The sequence below is a fragment of the Lathamus discolor genome, chromosome Z (genome assembly GCF_037157495.1).
Source record: "Lathamus discolor isolate bLatDis1 chromosome Z, bLatDis1.hap1, whole genome shotgun sequence".
Lineage (NCBI taxonomy): Eukaryota > Metazoa > Chordata > Aves > Psittaciformes > Psittacidae > Lathamus > Lathamus discolor.
The window spans coordinates 51,483,185-51,496,369 of NC_088909.1; positions in this window are offsets into that span (position 1 = coordinate 51,483,185).

The window sequence follows — 13,185 nt, forward strand, 5'->3', positions numbered from 1 at the left end:
GTAACACTGTGCTGTATTTGTCGTTGAAAAACTGAATTATTATAATTCCAGTCAAGTCATTTAAACTGGTGTGCTGATTTCCCTTCTGTAAAACTAAATTAATATTTCCATTGTCTGAGCTGGTTAAAACTTGAGTAATTATTCTCAAGAATTCTCTCTTATGCATTTGTACAGCTCCTACCATAATAAATCTTAGTTTAAATAGCTTCAAGTTATAACAAAATTTTGTATAAATTAGAATGTACTTCACATACATATTGAAATGTGCACTTCTAAGCCTTTAGTACCAAAGCAATAATTTTTTATTAGAATTTAGAGCTGTGTAGATATTTACATATTCCATTTTTAACAAAAAAATATATGTTTTGGAAACTAATTTTCAATAAATATATTTTAATTAACTTTAAATTGAAGTTTATGAAACTTGAAACCAAACATTTATTATATATTTTTTTAATTTCACAACAAATGAAATATTATTTCAGTGTTATAAAAAAAACACCCTCACTTCAAACAAACCCCAAAATACCATAAAATATGTGTCAATTAGAAATTCTCCAAAATAGTTTTATAAATGCAACATGAGCTTGTCAAATATTTCAAGTAGTTTGCATCTCTAATTTTCAAAGAGAAAGATTTTAACTCAGTACTCTTATTCAGATCTTTCACTCTCATCTGATTAAATGTGTCAGAAAAGATTTTTAACGTTCTCTTGAATGTTAGCCTTGTAATACATGTAAGCATAACGACCTTGGAATTACAAGGAATACACTGTATATATACAAAAAGATAAGGGAAGAAGTCAGCTTCTACAATTAAGTTTTGACAGCAGTCAGGAATCAGCACACTAGACCCATCACTGAAGACCCCAGTCTGAAGCAGAGCAAGAGGCACAGTTTAGTACAGAGTTTAACAGCATCGTTGTGGTGCTGTCAGTAGGTGGAAATTCTGACCTTGGTCATTCACTCTTCAAAGCATGTTTTGTGGTGTTTGTTGTCTTTAGATGAGCTGTGATATATAGGTCCATGGTGTTAAACCCTATAAGCATGGCTTGACGGATTACAGTTTGTAAACATTTTCTCCCCAGTAGTCCATTTGGCTTGACTAAAGATAAGGCATCAGTGTGTTGGGGTATATTTCTCTTAAGGTGTGTTGCTATTTAATTAAATCTTTTTCATTTCTTTCACATGCGAAATATGAGCTCCCTGGTATTAAAAAGAGGATTGAGCAGAGAAAGAGAAAGCATCTTCCCATAATTACAGGGCATAAACCCTGTCAGAGAAAAGATATAGACCTCTCATTATAACACTTTCGCTTTCCTGCTTACCTATGTTTTTGCAATTATTTTTCTGTATGGCTGATAGCTACAAAACTTCATGTATAAATTTTTCTATTTGCATAGTGTTCAAGTAAAATCTGGGTCCCAGAAGACAGGTTTAAATGATTCAGGACACACGTCATGTGAGGCAAGTTTGAATGGATAAAAGCATCTCAAGCAAGTTCAAGGTAAGCATACAGGATTTGAGATCACAGGTGTGATAGGGTAGTCAATGCATATATAATAAAGCCAAAGTGCTAGCCTTGCTGTACAAATGAAGGTCAGCTATACATCTGATGTCAAACCTACTGCGTGCTGGCAGCTGGGAAACGAGTGTATGCTTTAGATGCCTTTGAGTCCAGATATGAGTTGTAATAGTATCAAAGACATCCATGTATGCTTGTTTGAACACCCTCTAAACTTGTAGTGACCTGCAGCAGGACTGTGTAAGAATGTTTTCTGGAGTGCTGTCTGGACTGAAATGACTAAGTACTTACTACTTGTGCTATGAGAAATGTACATCTGGAGGTGTATATATGCATTACTTTAAGGTATGAATCCATTTAAATACCTTTTACCATACTCATTTCTCTTGGTGGCTTAAACTTTAGCATCTTATTATTTTCCTTGAAGCTGTCTGAAGAATAGATTTACCAGAGAAGTGGAACCTGAGTTTTACAAGCCTTACTGTTGTAAATAAGCAGGTTTCCAGGGTCACATGGAACCTTATAATTAATAGGGGTCTGATCTAGAAAAAGTGTTGAACGAGATAGCTGCTCTTGGGACTAGGAGGCTGTGTTCCATGGCGAAGATTTCTTCCAGTCATCCTCACAGGGTTAGGCTTGATGATTCTACTGACAGTTCCCAAGCCATCCAACAACTCTGGGGATGTCGTTTCTGAGCACTCATAGCTGCATCTTGCTCCAGTCTGCCATCACGAAGCGTGCTAGGTTGTAACACATACACGCTTTCATTGCAAACTGGAAAATCCTGTGAAACATATGAGCCTGTAATATTACTTTTCTTAATTTAAGTTGTTTAATTGCTTTGAGATACCCGCTTGAAATAAGGATTCCCACTGTGCTTACTTCAGGCAGTTTTTATGTTATAAACAAGACAGACAAATAAATGGGGACAAAACTCTGTACATAAAGTTTTGATTTGGTGAGGTTCATCTGCCTGTCCAAGGCCCAAACTAATCTCTTAATGATTACAACTTGAGATCTTTTTTTTGTTTGTTGGGCATGCCCTGAATCCTAGAAAAGCAGATGATTTCAGACCTCAGCCAGCTAAAGCTGGATTTCTTTCCTGCCAATATATCAACAACTTCCCAGTGCCACAAATACAGCATAAATATGTATTTATGTTTATATATATGCAGCCATAATTGCAGAAGTGTTTAGTGCTTACAGGAAACATTTAAAGAACTGGAACTGTCCAGGTCACACAATGGAAAATTTCTCATAATCTAAGGCTTGGATCATTCCAGACCTGATATTTTCAGATGTATCATTAAGTGCTGATAAACTTCCTAAATTCAGTGGATTTTCTTCTGCCAGTCTGCTGCTGAGACCTTGGATTGCTGGCTCTTTCTGACCTGTGCTTTAAGATCTTTTCCTCTTGTCATGGTGTTCTCTGACATTTATAAAAGTGAAATTCTATGTCCAAACCAGCGATTACACATAAAAAAGGAATCATGACCTGTCAAGAAAATGACATTCTTTTTTTTCCTTATCACATTCTATATAGGAAAGGGTTGGTTGTTTTTTTTTTTTCAGCCCTGTTTCATGTATTAATTTCTTTACTGCATTCAATGGTATTTAGCACACAGTGGTTTTCAGCTGAAGATCACAAAGCAGTTGGGAAGCATATAAAAATTCATATTACCTGTTATGTAACATCTGAGACAAATGGGCTGGAAATAATTTAAGCCTAGGGCAGGGGCAAATTGCCAAGGATTTTGTTCAGTAGCAGAAGGGACTTGATAGAAGGGGATTCAGAAATGCATGAGCTATTTTTGACAGAAGATTTCAGGCAGCTGGTTTGAAGCATCCAGATCTGAGTGATGAACATGTGATCCTGACACCTTCCCTTCCTGCACTCTCCCTCAAATTACTCTTGTGCACCTTCACCCTGAAGACAAGAAATTGGTGCTTCCTGACCTTTCCCAGTTCCCCTGTAATCCGCGGGTTGTAGATTTGATGCGAGAAGACCAAGCACCCATCCTGTAGTTCAGATGACTTTGGCAGTCAATGTGAAGTGGTTCTAGCAAAGCCATGTATTTCACTGTCCTTAATTAAAAAAAAAAAAAAAATTTTTTTTTTTCTCCCTTTTTGCTTCCGTCTAACAGCTAAGGCTTTAACTAGGCATCATCAAAAGCTGTGAGAGCATGGCAGTACAGTTTTAAGTGATTAGTTACCAAGTAAACACAAGAGCTATGTGGGTATTAAGCTAAAAAGCTCAGTGACATGCACAGGTATAATTTCCCATAGAAAACTGGAGCTTGTAAGGGAAAATGTGTATACACCACAGACAGCTGGTTGATGAATTTTCAGATTTATTCAAAGATCTTAACATTCTGAAGCAGAGGTCAGGACAGTCTCCCCGTTGTGCAGGTGAAATCAGCTTCGTCTGCTGTATATCTCTTGCTGGTGACAGACTGTTCATGCAGCAAGGGCCCTCGAGATCTCATCCAGACTTTTGTACCATTGTTTTTAATGTAGGTGGTGACCTTGAAGGAAATTAAAAGACAAAAGGTACAGAAACAAATATATTTTAAAAATTCTTCCTCTATAAACACCTACACAAATATATAAATAAAATTTTTAATATCAGCATGTCTTCTGCGCATTTTTCCTACTCTCATAGTGTTCTGGTTAATAACACTGTATAAATGCAAGACTGTCGTTCTCTTACTGGTATCGAGAGGATGTTATTGCTTTCTCTCACTGGATTTTTTTTAGTGTCTTAATTACAGCAAATTAGAATAATTGAAGCGGAATTATATGAACCTTACAATTCCCTGTGGCCTTTATGCTCCTTTTTAGAATTATAATGAATGTTCATATAAATCATCAATGTCTTTTAGTCTTTATAGCCAAATTCCCATTTCAGAATTTTGTTCTAGATAAAATGCTGTACATTCAGTATGAAGAACAATATTATGTGATATTTCAGCAAAGAATGTTAATTAAGCTTTTTGTAAACCATATTGCAGATAAAACTTTGCAATAAGCAATTTCCTAATAATGGGTATCTATATTAACATAAAATGATATAGATTTCTGTAAAGCCTCTCACACTTAAATATATAGCTTGTTACTCACAGAATAATAAAACAAAACAGAGTGTGCTCAAAATATAATGACCATACAAAGGAGCCACACACTGCAAGGGTTTTAATATGAGCTGATGTTCTTCAGTTTAGGAATTCACTGTACTTTTTAAAATTAAAAGCATTCATACAACACCATGTTATCCTCAGTTGTTCTTCTCCCCTTTCATCACTATATCACTATTGTAACTGAATGCCCTCCAGCATTATGCAACTTGCCTAACAACCTGTCACCTGAGATTAATTTTCTCTCTTATCCTTTCTTAAAGTAGAGTAATTGTGTTTGTGATACTGTTATATATGTAAGGTTTCCTCCCTTACAGTCTCTATTAGTACACACATTTTTCTGCATGTTCATGTTACAAGAGTTGTATTGTTAATGTGCATTTTGCTACTGGAGCAGAAAATGGAAGGTTGTATGGTAGCTCTGCTGCTATTTGTAGAAGATATTGAGAGAAAAGGTTTACTTGGCATGGTCTTTTATCCCTGACTTAAAGGGAGTTATTTCCTACAGAAATGTTCCCCAGCATTACACTGTAGTCATCCTTATGCTTAAGAGTTTCTCTCTTAAAATAATGAAAAAATATGCAAGGGCGACTGTAGTACTCCCCTATAGAGGGTTACGGGAAAAGAAATAAATCCAGGAAGATGTTTCTTTCCCCAGGGCAGCCCAGAAGGCGATCTACTTCAGTGACAGTCCCCGAAAAACACAGAAGTGTTCCTGTGCCAAGGGAACATCAAAAGAACCTCTCCAGCTTTGGACACTGTGAAAATAAATAATTGTAGGAAGATAGTACCCAAATTCTAGTATGGTGGTCATGAAATTATGGTCAGTTGAGTTCAAGACAAAACCGCTCATAAAGGGGTAAATCCCATAATTTAAATACAGTCTATTAAGGACAAGTTGCAAAAAAGAGGTAACAAACAAGAGATTTTCCTTTCTATAGATTCTCACAAACACAACAGCAAGAATACACCCAAAACTAACCTCTGATGGTGTGCTTAAATCTACTGATATGAAATGTCTTAACCTCTGGAACTTATTTCCATAAGTTTTTCTGCCAAGTAAGTCACAAGTGGATTTCGAAACTACACAATCACATGACAATGAAAACACATATGATAAAATGAAAAAAGGTGTTGGGGGGAGGGGAGAATATAAGCTAACACTCCTTTGGAGAATATGTGTGTCCCTAACAGTCTGGTTTGGCAACCAAAAGCAGTTTGAGCTACTGCTATTTTATACTGGGTATGCGTGTGTGGTTTGTGTGGCAGAGTTTTGATAGCAGCGGGCCTTCTGTGAAAAGCTGTCAGAAGCTTCCCCTATGTCCAATAAAATCAACATCAGCTGGCTCCAAGATGGACCCACCCTTGCCAAGCCCAAGCCCATCAGTAATGGTAGGAGCACCTCTTGGATAACACAGTTAAGAAGAGGGAAAACTGCTGTGCAACAGTAACCAGAGAAAGGAATAAGGATATGTGAGAGCAACAGCCCTGCAAACCCCAAGGTCAGTGAAGAAGGAGGAGAGGAGGTGCTCCCCTTGCTGAAGCAGGGATTCCGCTGCAGCCCATGGTGCAGACCGCGGGCAGGCAGCTGTGCCCCTGCAGCCCATGTTGGTCCATGGTGGAGCAGATTACTGCTGCAGCCCATGAAGGACCCCACATCAGAGCAGGGGGGTGCCCAAAGGAAGCTGTGACCCTGTGGAAAGTCCACACTGGAGCAGGGTCCTGGCAGGAGCTGTGGCTCCCTGGAGAGAGGAGCCTGTACTGGAGCAGGTTTGCCACAGGACTTGTGACCTTGCGGGGCCCACACTGGAACAGTCTGTTCCTCCAGGATGCATCCCATGAAAAGGACCCACACTGGAGCAGTTTGTGAAGAACTGCAGCCTATGGGAGGACTCGTGTTGGAGAAGTTCATGGAGGACTGTGTCCGGTGCGAGGGACCCCACGCTGGAGCAGTGGAAGAGTGAGAGGAGTTCTGCCCTGAAGAGGAAGGAGTAGCAGAGACAATGTGTGATGAGCTGACCACAATCTCCATTCCCTCTCCCCTTGCACTGCTGGAGGGGAGGAGGTAGAGAAAATCAGGAGTAAAGTTGAGCCCAGTAAGAAGGGAGGGATGAGTGAAAGGTGCTTGTAAGATATGGGTTTATTCCTCATTAGCCTACCGTGATATGTTTGGTAACAAATTAAGCTGCTTTCCCAGAGCTGAGTGTGTTTTGCCTATGACAGTAACCGGCCAGTGATCTCTCCTTCCCTTATCTTGACCCATGAGCCTTTAATGGTATTTTCTCTCCCCTGTCCAGTTTGAGGAGTGGAGTGATAGAGCAGCTTTGGTGGGCACCTGGCACCTAGCCAGGGTCAACCCACCACAGTATGGCATCATCCTGTCAGACATCTGTTATTTTCACTGCTGTGAATGAATAGATCACCAATATATTTCCATATAGCTGCTGATTTATTTCATTATATTCTATGTAAGCAAAAATAGTCTTAAACTAAGCTAGAAATTTTAGTGAACTCAGTGTCTTAGTCTTGTATTTTATATGAATTTGAACTTATTTCTTTGCATTAGTTATAAACATTTGTTAACCCAGTTGGTACAAAATTTTGCTGGAAAGCTCATGAATTTCATGTGCAACCTGGTAACAAAGAAACAGGGCAATGGATATGCAAGTTTAAAAATATTTTACCTTTGCAAGTTGGACAGATGTGAGAGGTCTCTCTTTTTACTGTGTGAATTATTGCTGTAAATGCATCCAGCTGAAAGAAGAAACACATCTCAGCTGGAAGGTGTGTGATGGAAAGAAGGTTAACTACAAGGTTGACTTCTGAGTTGATACCCAGAAGTGTGTGGTTTCTAACACATCAGCATTTGGAGAACCATGAGAAACATCATAAGCTCTGCAGAGTATAGGAATGAGGATTTGTAAATTTGGTTTATGTTTTTGAGCAGCTGCCGTGCATGTTTCAGATTGTAAATGCTATCATGGCAGAAGATCCAAGAAAGAAGAATGTCAAAAGTTGGTCTACTCTAAATTTAATCAGAGACTACTTGAGCCAGGATTTTGAGACATTTGCATTAACTGCTCTCAGAGGTCCCTTCAGTTCAGGAGCTAATAGGGTGATGTAGAACTGTCTTGTCCTTGAATGAGGCAGTTCAAATCAACTTTGAGGCCATCTAAAGAGCATATGGATTCTTTATGTGCTATAGCAGAAGGTAATTATTATTGGCATCACTCTTGCCCTTTAAACAGCATCAAAACAACTACTGCCCTCTTTATTCCCTGCTCATTCTCAGAACATCTGTTCCAATAAAATCTGCTGTTGTTTCAGTTACAGTAGCTCCTTTCTAACATTATAGACTGTCTTCTATTAGTCAAATGGTGTTATGACCCTTAAAGAAAAGAGTTTCTAAACATAAAACCACCACCCGTACGATTACCCACATTTTAAATAAGCCTCATCTGACTATATGCTTTCACCCTAAGTCTTCAGTTCTCACTACCTGAAGATGCATACAGGCACGGGAAGGCTGAAAACGAGCTTGCATTCCTCCCTCCCTTCCTTCCTTCCTTCCTTCCTTCCTTCCTTCCTTCCTTACCTCCTTCCTTCCTTCCTTCCTTCCTTCCTTCCTTCCTTCCTTCCTTCCTTCCTTCCTTCCTTCCTTCCTTCCCTCCTTCCTCCTTTCTTCCCTCTTTCCTTCCTTCCTTCCTTCTTCCCTCTTTCCTTCCTTCTTTGTTTTAATGTGCAACATGCAAGTCCAAGGTGTTGAATCCTAGGACTCTTACTATAAAGTAGGTTTTGGCTTAGTTTATGCTGACATTCAAAACCAAGATGAGCTCAGAAAAAACCCAAAAGAATAGGAGAGATATTGATATGGACAATGCAGTGTTCTGCCCCTGCATATGTCCCTAGTTAAGGGACTGTGCACATTTTTGCTCACTTTTATGAGTTTACTAATATCCTGCTATGATATTAGGATTGGGTACATACTGTTGTGTACTATTGCATAAACAGAACTACCAAGGCAGGTTTTCTAGAAGCAGTAAGTTTATGTCATGCATGATGGTATTACACATTTTTGTTTGTATGTTTCAGGCAATACAGTGCGATGTTGTGGGGTATGGATATAGAGTCCATACCTTTTCCGGTAAATAAGCTTTTATTTTTTTTTTTTTAATTCTTGATGTAGACTCATATAAAATTTCCCCAGAAAACTTAATTCCATAATATTTTGCTTAAGGCTTAATTTGTTTCTGTATTTGCTCCTCACAGTGACTCCTTTCACTTTATTCAGGTTTGGGTGGACGTTTTGCTCTCCTTATTCCTGCTTTGCCTCATGAACTCAGTTGGGAAAAAATATAATTAAAAGCTTGGCCAGATGTGAAAAGATACACTAAACCAGTATCCTCCTGATTACAGAGCTTTGTTAGTGAGGGACTTACTTTGCCTGAAAGCAGAGCCTTTGGTAAGGAAAGAGCTTCCATGTCAAAAGCCACTCAACAGTCCTTCCTGACTGATGTTTAGGCTGGGCACTGGATTCTGAGTGGGCTTTGGAAACAGCTGTGTGGGTCTTACTGAGATGGGAGATATCTGGTGCAGGAAGGTGTGCAAAGCCCGTGCAACAGTAAAACCTGTCCACAGATGTGTGCTTCTGCCCAGAAACAACTATCCAGCAAGTGTGTGTCACGTGGTAGGAGAGGGTTATTATCCATGCTGTTTCCTGACACTTTGTTATTGTCTCTCTTTATGTCTAAAGCTGCCCTATGCACCCTTCGGTGTACACAGTGATCAGTTTCGTGAGTAATTCTGTATTGCCAGAAACATCAGTGTTTCTGACCAATTATGTCTTATAATCTGTTTCGATCCTTAGCCTATCGTGTTTTGAGACACCGTGCTGTGCAGTGTTTGTAAACCCTGAGTAGGTCTATAAGTATTGATGTCTGCTCAGCTCCAAGAATTACTTGGGCTATACTCTTTCCTGAGCTCCTGATTTTGTCCTCTGATGGATGAAAAGAAGAGAAAAATTTAAAAATTAGTTCTATATTGCTGAAGAGAACAGTATGCCATGAAGGGACATTATCAGTTCTGATCTATGTGCTGGCTGCCTGGAGTGTGATTGATTACTAGCAAGCCAAGGTATCATCCCTCTACTTGCTCAGATTCAGTGTCTAAGAAATACCCAGATAGAAGCACCAGCCCCCATCCCAGCTTCTCCATCCCACACAGCCTTGTGCATAAGTGTTTTCATTTAAGGGATGTAAGCTTAAGCAGATTCAGCAACTAAACTGTGGAATAAGAAACACAAAGATACTCTCTGCTAAAAAAAAAAGAGCAGCAGCATTTGTAAATGTTCCCCAGCCTTGTTTCCACAATGAGAGCACATTCTGTCCCCTCCCTGTTTGACCAAGTCTGGCCAAAAAAATGTCTTTAGAGAACAGTCAGTCATGGGGATGAAGAATAACCATTTTCTTTTTAATCAAATAATGGAATCTGCTTGCAGCAACAGATAAGCAGCCATTTCCCACAGCAGCACCTTGCAGCTGTTCCTACAAATATGCTGATTTCTATTCCTCTGTCAAGTACGTAAGAGAAACGGGAGCTAAAATAAGGGATCTGCCCATTCTCTTACTTAAAAGTGAGCATTGCAGGTTAAAGGAAAAGGGAAATGCAACCCCTAGATAAAAATGGCTATCTGCTTCCTTTTAAATACACACTCCTCCAATGCTCAAGGTGCCACAGATTCATTTAAATTTAAAATTAATTAAAATTCATGTGATCAAATATGGTATGGACAAACTGCATAATACTTAAGCAGCCATGGGTTCCTGAAATCTTCACAGTTTATTAAAAAAAAAAAAGAAGTTTATATTCATATCTTAAAGTGATTAATTTATGTGATCACTCACTAAGCATACATTTTCATAAAAGAATGTGTATATATATGCCTTTGGCTGACAAATGTTTTGAACCCCTTGGTAAATTCTAAATAAATTAGAAGGAATGGCTGAGGAAGTAGAATTACTAATTCCTCAAAACATACTGTGAGAATAAAGGGTTGGAATAAAGAAAGGGCTCAATTAACATGAAAGGGACCTGACAGAGTAGTTACTAGATTTTTTTTAAACATGTAGAGAAAAATGTGCAATAAGAAAAGAGCTTTGACTATGAATTGTTTTTTGGTGTTTACACATTATTGGATAGCAAAGTGCTATTTTCAAAATTAAATTAGACTATCATTCTCAGATGTATTTAAATGGGCTTTGCAGTCTAGACTCTTGCCACTGTTGCTTTGGAATTTACACAATGGGACAGCTGTACTTTATCATATGTCATTAGTGCTTGTTTTCAGCTGCCCAGACCTGGGAGCCAGCTCCAGAATACGATGTCTTCCTCCTTCCTTGTATGCTTGACTTTCCTTTTTCAGGAAAGTCTGGCAGGAAAGGGATGATGGTCCTTGGCTAGGTCACATCCTGGTACAGAAAAGGGGTGTACTTTGGGTTTGGCTCAGGGTCAGGAATGGTACTGCTTTAAGCAGCATGTTCCTCTCCCTTTGTGTAAGTGCAGCCACTGAAATACAAACTGGCAAAAGTTGGAGCTGGTTATGCAAAAATGGGGCATATGATTTTAAAGCCTTTAGATAATTTTTTATCTGAAGTCTGAGGTAAATCAGAGCCAGAGCTTTCTACTTGACTGACGGTTTTTGATTGTTTTTTGACACTGGACACTATTAAAAGCAATGGATCACAGATAAGTTATTATGTTTCTACCTCATGAGGCACCTTCTCCAAAGCCGTTCTGAAATTTCACAGCATCGGTTAACTCTTAATAGAATTAAATTTTAGTGTAGTTTAGGTGGAGAAGTGTTTACTTCCTATACTCATTTTTTTTACCTCTATTTTCACACAGATTAAGGTTTCATCCCTTACAAATTGCTCTCCATTTTGAACATTTTAATTTGTATAAATAGAATCATAGAATCATAGAATAATTAGGGTTGGAAAGGACCTCAAGATCATCTAGTTCCAACCCCCTTGCCATGGGCAGGGACACCTCACACTAAACCATCCCACACAAGGCTTCATCCAACCTGGCCTTGAACACCACCAGGGATGGAGCACTCACAACCACCCTGGGCAGCCCATTCCAGTGTCTCACCACCCTAAGAGGAAAGAATTTCCTCCTTATATCCAATTTAAACTTCCCCTGTTTAAGTTTTAACCCGTTACCCCTTGTCCTGTCACTACAGTCCCTGGTGAACAGTCCCTCCCCAGCATCCCTATAGGCCCCCTTCAGGTACTGGAAGGCTGCTATGAGGTCTCCACGCAGCCTTCTCTTCTCCAGGCTGAACAGCCCCAACTTCCTCAGCCTGTCTTCATAAGGGAGGTGCTCCAGTCCCGATCATCCTCGTGGCCCTCCTCTGGACTTGTTCCAACAGTTCCATGTCGTTTTTATGTTGAGGACACCAGAACTGCACACAATACTCCAGGTGAGGTCTCACAAAAGCAGAGTAGAGGGGCAGGATCACCTCTTTTGACCTGCTGGTCACGCTCCTTTGTAATGTCTTGCAGGATAATGTGAAACGAGAAGGTGGGATGGAGCTCAGTAACCCACAGAAGACAAGGGATTTGAAAGATATGGAAACACCTGTTAAGGGAAGATTATGTACAAAACTTGAGTGCAAACACAAAATTTTAGGAATGACAAACTATAAGCAAGAGCTGTTGCTGCCATTTGAGCTGCTCTGAGATTTTCGCAAATAGTAACGGTAAGAACTAGAACGCTGTTGATTGTGGAGTATCAAAGACCCACTCCAGTTCTGGTGAAATCTGAAGACCTTTATTATGTGTCTGGCATCTCTTTTATAGTCCACTGAGTGCTAAGCAGTAACTTTCCATTCTCATACTTCCTTGTCATCCTGATTCAGTAAAACTACTAAGGGTTACAAATATTTACATTGTTTGGTCTGTCTTTGAGTTGCACATCCTGCTTTATCTCGCAAACCACCCGCTTTGTTTTGCTAACCGATCTTTACACTTCATTGTTCTCTTTACCATTCCCAAAGCTTGAGCAGGACCAGGGCAATAATGTCTGGATCCGTTCTGTTAACTATTTCTATCCCGTCACCCACTGTTGATGATTTCATGTAGATTAAGGCAGGTAATCAAAACAAAGCTCATTTCTTACCATCTTTGGCGTTACTAACTTTCTGAACTTCATTTTTATGCCTTTTAGACTGTGTATTTTCATGCCCCGTGTTTCTTCTCAAATTGCATGGCATGGTGGGGTTTTAGCTCCGATGAACATAATAGTCCTGGTCATCTGGTATGTGTCTGCATTAATGCTCTGATCGCCCTTCAAATAAAACCTAAATATGGAAGTAACAGAGGCTCTACTGTCATCACCAGTAAGCTGTTCGGTTTGGTTAACAAGAATAATGCCTGCAGAGAGCATCAACAAAGGCACACTCACTTAGGATTTTGGTTTTGCTGTGACACAAGTGAATAGATAGTGCTGTGTAACTAAATATAGA